Here is a 10230-nt window from a genome sequence, read left to right as displayed (position 1 = left end):
CATAAAATGAGCCTAAACAAAAGCTTTAGAATTCCTGGAACAGAAAGGGCAACATATAGGGAAGCTGCCACAATACAGAATTGGTCAATTTGTATCTTAACCAACTCATACATACCAAAATATAAAACCAAAGAAAAATTAAGTAAGTACTATAGACCATACCAAGTCATTGAAATATTAAGTTGCAGTGGCCAACGAAAACATCTATCTGTTCCTCACTTAAGCAGAAAGAAACCATTCAAACGAGCTGTTATGACTTCACCCTATGTTCCATGAGTTGCACAAGTCTCGAAAAAGTGTGCAAAATGATATGTAGCACGTATGTATTGACGACTAAGGGATACACAATATGCCTTATGCACACAGATCGAGAAATTAGAAGTTATGACCACATTTTTATATTGTCTTAGTTTCCTGTTCATTCGTTATCTATAAGTGCTGCTACATAATAACTGATGTATTATGCGCAAAAGAGTTCACGAGTTTTTCTCTTCCTTACGAGTACACATTTTCGGAAAGGGAAGGAACTGATGAGACATTGTTTTCTCTGCGGTGGCGTCCACTATGGACGTCCAGGACTGTTATCTTAGCCCTGATAATGCTTCACTTTGTCAAAGAAGGGGTAACAAATACGGTTTGGAGCCAGCTACTCCATTCTGGGAGATTGTGGACAAGACAATCGGATGTACTATTACCTAATCATCTGTGGACGTTTAAATTAACTTACGACATATGTGAAATACGAAATGAGGTACTGGTACGCAGGTTACAGACGGTATTCACAGAATTACATGATGTATCACGGAAAGAGAATGTTTTGGAGTAAATACAAACACAAGAAGTATTATTAATCTCAGAACAAAGAGAATATTCCGTCCTCGTGTGATCAGCAGAATTACAAGACGTCACGGTTGGCCAGCCAAAGCGATACAGAATACCGTACAAGCGTGCGAAGTATAGTTATTATTAGGGAAAACAGAAGTAGTGTGTCAAAGAAAAGTGCTACCCCCACAACCATATTTCCACAGAGTGAAAGCACACTGGATTTATTCAGTTTTCATACGGGAAGTTGTCATTGTAAACTGTTACAAAAACAGAAAACCGATGGACATGGCCAAAGCATAACTACGAGTCACTGGTGCATTAATAAACGGTACAACTTGTGACATAGTAGGAGCACAATGTTGTCTTCCAGCTACTATCACAGATAGCCTACGATCACGATTCAGGTCTTGCAACCTGTGTTGTATTGGCTGGAAAATCAGTTTGAAGTGTTACCTACACGATATGTGACATTCCTCGACAACACATTAAACCCCAAACTACTGTATTCACTAGATGAGCTTATAGCGTCAGGAAATGGACGAATTATGGTAGACAAACGTTCCAGCGTATTCAGAAAGATATAGTTATCTCTACATTTCTGAACGACGTAACATAATGACAATAAGACGTTGCACTGCTAATGCTGCTATGGTTCTACTTACAGTTTGGACATCCCACTTTTGCTTGAGGTGTAAAATCATGAAGCACCAGCCCATGAAATACCTGTCAAAAGTGAAAGTAATAGAAAATTCTACAGTGTATAGTCACCTATGCAACATTAATTTTGTCAGACTGTTTCAGAAGCAAACTAGGAACAATTCGGGGTAAGTTTTTAAAGAAGAGAGGAATGTTACACAGCAGAAACATGTTATGGACAAATGAAAATGTTCTCAAACTTCTCCTACCAACACCTAGGCAGGACAAGCTTGGCCAGCACCCCATATAGCAATCAAGACAACAAACAGGCAGAAATCCGATCCTGCATAAAGAAGAAAAACCAGGAAATGATTGCATCTCCCATGAACGAAATGCTTGAATTGTAAATACGGCTATGAAACCTCACCAATGAGACGCCACGTCATTGCAAAAACATAGTTTAATTTCGTAAGAGAGAGAGAATAAAAGTTTCACGGGAACATCTATCAGCCTGCTGATATGGTGGTAAAACTGAAGCCCTGAAAGCCATTCTTACAAAATAGAGGGTGGTAAAGACCTCTGAAGAATCCAGAAAATTGGGCCACATTCGCTTATCGCCAGCCCGATATAACGTCACTGCTTCAAGCCAGTAGTAACAAATACTTCCGAGCCTTTGTCTAAAATTGTAATACACCACCTACAAGGCCGAACTTGTGAAGCACTGCTACCATTCGCCAACATGGTTTCTGCCTGTGAGACAGCTACCAGTATGGTCTACCGTGCACGGTCACTGCAATCGGCCTTGTAACCACTGATGAGAAGACTTGTAGACTTCTACGTACTGCTAACTGAGCTAAACTGATGGTGGTTGACGCACTGTCTACCTGTCGCAATATTTGGGAGCTGCACTAACTGCTGCGTCCTTGACTGATAACTATAAGCAGTCATCAACATCTCGTGCCTTACAGAATGGAGAGACTAAGCTTTATCCCATCTCTATCCCATGCAGACCTGGTGAGAGATTTTGCCTTCATAGATCTATATTTCTATTTTTGTAATGTGTAAAAGATGTTGGTAGGATTTACTGACTCAAATCTAAATAAAAAAATTAAAAAACTAAAAACCTTTAACAGGTCAGCATGTAGTCATATTTACATATGAACTAGCTACCGTATACCTGGCGAACTTCTTTCCGCCTTTGAAAATCTTTATATGTTATAGCTGACCAGGCAAACGTTGTTTTGCCATATAAATTATCTATAGTCTATAAGAATAATGTATACGTGTAACACAATAGCCGTTGTTGGTGGGTGCTCGTGACACAAACGATAATAATGGCCGAAAACAGTGTAGGGAGTGAGAAACGGCCTAGGTGGAAGTCGGGCAGTATCGGCCACTATTAGTTCTAGCGTTTCTACGGTAGATCGCACGGATTTACCAATTGCAGCCGATACACGGCTCGTGTCGAAACGTGTTCGCCAGCATTATGAATAAGGTCAAGCGCACACGCATCGATTTTTATGGTACGTAAGAATATTGTACGATTAAATTCTTTTAGAGGAACAAAGGAGAGCACAAGAACTTCTTTGTAACACTAAAAGAATTTGATCGTACGATATATTTCCGTACGATAAAATCGATGCGTGTGCGCTAGGCCTAAAAATCGGTTTGGCGAATGACGCGTGCTACCTAGTTAAACTTCTCGGTCTACTTACGTCGATTCAAAGAGGGATATTTGAGTTTGCTTTTGGTATGTTTTCTTCAATTACCTATATATCGAATAGTGAAAGACTATCACCGCTTGACACCGGACGGGGATAACTGATCAAGTGATAATTGATCAGTTATCGACTGGGGTTGAAAATTACTAAAATCGCTATTAAAAAATAGGGGTTGGTGGTAGAAGGGTGAAAATTTAGGGTTGCGTGTATTTTGTAATGCCACATCATAAAAAATATAAAGTTCTGTCAATAAAATAAGAAAAACTTGCGATGGACCACCCTTATCACTTAGCGGTATGAAAAATAGATTACGACCGATTTTCAGAAGTACCGAATATACATGTAAAATTTCATCAGAATCGATCGAGCCGTTTCGGAGGAGTATGACAACTAACACTGTGACATGAGAATTTTATATATAAGGATTTGAAATGTGACTGCAAAAAAACTCTATCACATCACCATGATTAATCATAGAAATGACCCATGGAACACAAAACTAACTAAGAAAATTGTTTCTCTCTTATTTTCATCTGCACTTTAGTCATTCATTTCACTGTGGAGGAAGAAAACAAAGTGACATATAGTGGAAGTCGAAAAGTTAGATGTATGAGCCAAACCTGTAAGTACGCCAAATTCGTAAAACAAAGTGCTATAGCTTATGCAGACGCATCCTGAATTAAGTTGCCATCAATCTGTCCCCTCAATAAACATTTACACTGAAGTAGTGGGGGTGGCCTGCATGCTGCAACAGTACAAGTAGGTTCACTCACACCAGAAGGATATCTGTATACAACAGATGACAGACTAACAAATGGTTCCTGAAGAAAAGCAGCAGCTCTTTCAGTAGAAGGGAAGCTGTATGGATGAGATACTGATCCGACCTTGTAATACTACCCAACATGGCTTTGCTATTTCATTACTGTGAGTGGCGAAAAACAAAGGAAAAATCCCGCCAACATGAAACTTCCTGGCAGATTAAAACCATGTGCCGGGCCGGAACTCGAATTTGGGATCACTGCCTTTCATGGGCAAGTGCACTACCGGCTGAGCCACTTGAGCACAACTCAGGATACATTCTCACGGCCTAACTTTTGCCAGTACCTCATCTCGTATCTTCCAAACTTCACAGATGTTCTCCCGCAAAACTGTCTCCCCTGGAGCATTGCTTCCAGAATGTATTTTCACTTTGCAGTGAACTGTGTGCTGGTATGAAACTTCTTGGCAAATCAAAACTGTGTACTTTACCAGGATGCAAATTTGCCTTTTCTCATTCATTCTGAAAATAATACCCCAGATTGTCTCTAGCCATTGTGTCCAGAATATCTTTCTATCCATGAGTTCTAGCCACACGGGTTATGCAAGGGAACGTCTGTGATAGCACGAAATGAGGTATTAACTTTGAAGATGGATCTTGTGTCATGTTCTCAGTTAGTACTGCACTTGCCCAGAAAAGCAATGGACCCATCCTCGCGTTCTGGTGTTGCAGTTTTAAACCCCCAGTAAGTTCTTCCAATCCATCTGTGGCATCCAACACACCGGTGTTTAACAGTATTGGTTAAAAACAGTCTTAGTTGCCTAACATCAAAAACAAGATTATGAAAGCTTCTATGAACATTTCATTTAACAAGGAGTGTTTAGAGCATAAGATGATCCCTGCTTATGTGTATAAGTTTCTTAGAATAGCAAAAGGTTGTTATCTAAGTGGTATTATGCTCAAGTGTGCCCGCTCAATTACGTCTGGAGAAATTATACGCTAGGACGTTATAAAATATAGACTGAATGTGTTGGCATACGATTTGTATTTTTCTGCGTCGGCAATATTTGAGCCGTTCACTTTTTTATTTTTGTATGCAACTCACAAATGTCGTCATATAGGAAGAGAAGCAACTCATCCCGCAGAAGCATGCTATTTCACAGCAGAATATTACTCCTAGAAATGCCTTTACTTCCGCTAAAAGAATGATTAATCTCACCAAACTTACATTCGATAAAAAACAACCTCGACTTCTGGATGAAGGCTTAAAAATAGAATTCAGCCTAAGCTTGATGGTAGAAAGATCGACCCTTTAGAAGCAAATGTAAAAATGGCCATCGACGCTTCAAAGTGTACTAAAGAAGAAAATGTCAAATTGGTCTGTAGGGCGAGTGATATAATAACTAAGGCAGTAAAAAGGCAAGCCCATAATGATGAGATGTCAGTTCTGAGATCTATAAACATAACCTCGAGGACGAGGAAGCCCTTGTTACTCGCGCAGATAAAGGGAACTCAGCCTGTATTATATATCGACATATATATGTGGATCAGGTTACCTACGCGAGGGAACTCAAAGATTGTCTTGAAGGATGTTTATTTATCATTCCCCGTAATAGGTTATCAAGAATGCGTGTTATGAATCCTAAAATTCCTGCATTCTACGTCTACATCTACTTGATTACTCTGCAATTCACATTTAAGTGCTTGACACAGGGTTCATAGAACCACAATCATACTATCTCCCTACCATTCCACTCACTAACAGCGCGCGGGAAAAACGAACACCTAAACCTTTCTGTTCGAGCTCTTATTTCCCTTTTTTTATTTTGATGATCATTCCTACCTATGTAGGTTGGGCTCAACAAAATATTTTCGCATTCGGAAGAGAAAGTTGGTGACTGAAATTTCGTAAATAGATCTTGCCGCCACGAAAAACGTCTTTGCTTTAACGACTTCCATCCCAACTCGCGTATCATATCTGACAGACTCTCTCCCCTATTACGAGCACAATAATACAAAACGAGCTGCCCTTTTTTGCACCCTTTCGATGTGCTCCGTCAATCCCACCTGGTACGGATCGCACACTGCGCAACAATATTCTAACAGAGGACGAACGAGTGTAGTGTAAGTTGTCTCTTTAGTGGACTTGTTGCATCTTCTAAGTGCCCTGGCAATGAAACGCAACCTTTGGCTCCTCTTCCCCACAATATTATCTATGTGGTCTTTCCAACTGAAGTTGTTCGTAATTTTAACACCCAGGTACTTAGTTGAATTGACAGCCTTGATAATTGTACTATTTATCGAGTAATCGAAATCCAACGGATTTCGTTTGGAACTCGAGTGGATCACCTCACAGTTTTCGTTATTTAGCGTCAACTGCCACCCGCCACACCATACAGCAATCTTTTCTAAATCGCTTTGCAACTGATACTGGTCTCCGGATGAACTTACTAAACGGTAAATTACAGCATCATCTGCGAACAACCTAAGAGAACTGCTCAGATTGTCACCCAGGTCATATATATATATATATATATATATATATATATATATATATATATATATATATATATATATATATATATATATATATATATATATATATATCAGGAACAGCAGAGGTCCCAGGACGCTTCGCTGGGGAACACCTGATATCACTTCAGTTTTACTCGATGATTTGCCGTCTATTACTACCAACTGCGACCTTACAGACAGGAAATAACGAATCCAGTCGCACAACTGAGACGATACCCCATAGGCCCGCAGCTTGATTAGAAGTCGCTTCTGAGGAACGGTGTCAAAAGCTTCCCGGACATCTAGAAATACGGAATCAACTTGAGATCCCCTTTCGATACCGGCCATTACTTCGTGCGATCAAAGAGCTAGCTGTGTTGCACAAGAACGATGTTTTCTAAAACAATGCTGATTACGAAATGGTTCACATGGCTCTGAGCACTATGGGACTCAACTGCTGTGGTCATTAGTCCCCTAGAACTTAGAACTACTTAAACCTAACTAACCTAAGGACATCACACACATCCATGCCCGAGGCAGGATTCGAACCTGCGACCGTAGCAGTCGCACGGTTCCGCATGCTGATTACATATCAATAGATCGTTCCCTTCGAGGTGATTCATAATGTTTGAATACAGCATATGCTAGAAAAACCTACTGCAGAACGACGTCAATGATATAAGTCTGTGTAGTTCGACGGGTTACACCTACTACCCTTCTTAAACACTGGTGCGACCTGCACAACTTCCCAATCTGTAGGTACAGATCTATCGGAGAGCGAGCGGTTGTATATGATTGCTAAGTAGGGAGCTATTGTATCAGTGTAATCTGAAAGGAACCTAATCGGTATACAATCTGGACCTGAAGACTTGCCCGTATCAAGCGATTTGAGTTGCTTCCCAACCCCTAAGGTATCTACCTCTAATGGACTCATGCTAGCAGCTGTTCGTGTTTCAGATTCTGGAATATTCCATTCGCCTACCTCGTGAAGGAATTTCGGAAAACTGCGCTCAATAACTCCGCTTTAGCGGAACAGTCGTCGGTAACAGTACCATCGGCACTGCGCAACGAAGGTATTGACTGCGTCTTGCCGACTGTGCACTTTACATACGACCAGAATTTCTTCGGATTTTCTACCAAATTTCGAGACAATGTTTCGTTGTGGGACCTATTAAAATCATCTCGCATTGAAGTCCGTGCCAAATTTCGCACGTCTGTAAATTTTAGCCAATCTTCGGGATTTCGCGTTCTTCTGAACTTCGGATGCTTTTTCCGTTGCCTCTGCAACAGCGTTCGGACCTGTTTTGTGTACCATGGTGGATCAGTTCCATCTCTTACCAATTTATGGGGTATGAATCTCTCAATTGCTGTTGCTACTATATCTTTGAATTTGAGCCACATCTCGTCTACATTTGCATAGTCAGTTCGGAAGGAATGGAGATTCTCTCTTAGGAAAGCTTCTAGTGACACTTTATCCGCTTTTTTAAATAAAATTATTTTGCGTTTGTTTCTGGTGGATTTGGAAAAAACGGTATTGAGCCTAGCTACAACGACCTTGTGATCACTAATCCCTGTATCAGTTATGATGCTCTCTATTAGCTCTGGATTGTTTGTGGCTAAGAGGTCAAGTGTGTTTTCCCAACCATTTACAATTCGCGTGGGTTCGTCGACTAACTGCTCGAAATAATTTTCGGAGAAAGCATTTAGGACAATCTCGGAAGATGTTTTCTGCCTACCACCGGTTTTGAACAAGTATTTTTGCCAACATATCAAGGGAAGGTTGAAGTCCCCACCAACTATAATCGTATGAGTGGGGTATTTATTTGTTACGAGACTCAAATTTTCTCTTAACTGTTCAGCAACTATATCATCGGAGTCTGGGGCCCAAATTAAGACTCATAAGGAAGGTTTTCCTGTCCGCCCGTTAATTAATGCAAGAAGGAATCTAGGTGATCCTGCGCAAAGATTTCTCTTGCACCTTTTGAAAAAATAATTAGTTTTCGACCAGAGTTTGACGTTAACGAGTCGGAAAGAACTGGTTACGTTGTTACAGGACCAGGTCTTCCCGACAGGCTGTCGCCTGTTATCCCTTGACATAAAGAATTTATATACAACTGTGCCGATAGATGACACCATTATGATTATCCAGCAAAATTTCTTTCATAATAAGCGATTGATAACAGACGAAATTATCGAGGTTATCTCTCTTCTTCGAATTCTTATTTCATATAATTATTTCTCGTTCAACGACAACATATACAGTCAGAGAGATGGCCTGGATATGGGCAGCGTTTCGGCTGATTTTTTAGCTAATGTATTCGTTAACTACATTGAGCTCCAGGTGTTTAAAAGCAATTCCCATTTTTGTCAAAAAAAATATTTTATCGGCGTTGTGTTTAATGACGATGACAGAAATTTCGGGTTTGATTGATGAATTTAATGCCCTTCACCCAAAGATGATTTTCACGCATGAGGATATGAATACTGACGGAGTCCTCAATTACCTACATCTGTGGTTACAGCTACGTTACAACATAGTATCCATAGATATTTTCAGTAAATCCACGACCACAGATGCTAGTATTCATGCTTCTTCCTGACACCCGCGTCAACATAAGATTTGTTTTTTCAGAGCTATGATCACGCGTCTATGCGAGTATCTGAAGACGTCGTCAATACAGAACTTGACAATCTAAAGTATATCGCCCGTAATAATGGCTACAGTGTTGCACCTATTGATAAGTTATAACAAGACAAAACAACGATGCCCCATCGGAGTACACCCAATGCCGCTTCTGTCGCGGAACACAATTACATTTCTTTGCCATTTATGGGCAATTTTAGTTATGAATAGGAAAAACTTTTTCGGGGAGTGGGCTCCCGTATAGTATTTTCCGCGGCTACCAATCTCCAGTTTATGTACATACATAATGAGTCACCTAAACAGAACAACCTTTTGGCATCAGGTTGTATATATGCTGGAGTGTCGCGATTGTAATGTAGGATATGTTGGATAAAAAGGCAGAACCTTCAAAATTAGATTGCAAGAACATCTATTCAATCGATGGGGACAGGTAAAACAGATCTCCGCCTTTGCCCAACACCTTAAAGCCAGTGGCCATAGTCCTTCGCAAGTACAAAATCATAAGATTTTGCATTTTGTGCAAAAGGGTAACAAGTTAAACATTTTGAAGAAATTGAAATATTTAGGCATATGGAGGACAAAGATTTGTTTCTCCTTAACGGCCAAATATTTGGCGCCAATCAGGTCTTTTTAGAAGTTATGAAATCGGTGTCGTTAATGTAATCCTAGGGCTCTTGTAATTCTGCCTAAATATGAGCCCTGTTCCTTTCTGGCCTTGTCGTCTTGTTAGCCAAGCCATTAGGGGCTTTTGATGTATGGCTTAATGAAGATGGCACACTCTTGGATGAGACATTCTTGAAGTAAAATAGTCGCCCATGTGGATCTCTGGGCAAAGAGCAGTCAGGAGCACGTCAAATCTAAAAACAATGCAATGTTTACAGGTTAATAAGACATGTAGGTTAGATATTTTAAAAAGAGAAATGGATATGTTGCTCTTAGATATAGTAGGCATTAGCGAAACATTGCTACAGGAAGAAGCATTGTCTACCAAATGTGTAGAGGATTATCAACACAAAATTGAATAGGAGTAGTGTCAGAAGAAGTCTAATAATAAATCAGAAATATGTATGTGCTACTACGAACAACATAGTGAATGCTTAAACACAGCTAAGACAGATATACAACCACAATAG

Source organism: Schistocerca gregaria, chromosome 2 (genome assembly GCF_023897955.1).
Source record: "Schistocerca gregaria isolate iqSchGreg1 chromosome 2, iqSchGreg1.2, whole genome shotgun sequence".
NCBI lineage: Eukaryota > Metazoa > Arthropoda > Insecta > Orthoptera > Acrididae > Schistocerca > Schistocerca gregaria.
Note: the sequence above shows the minus strand (reverse complement) of the source record.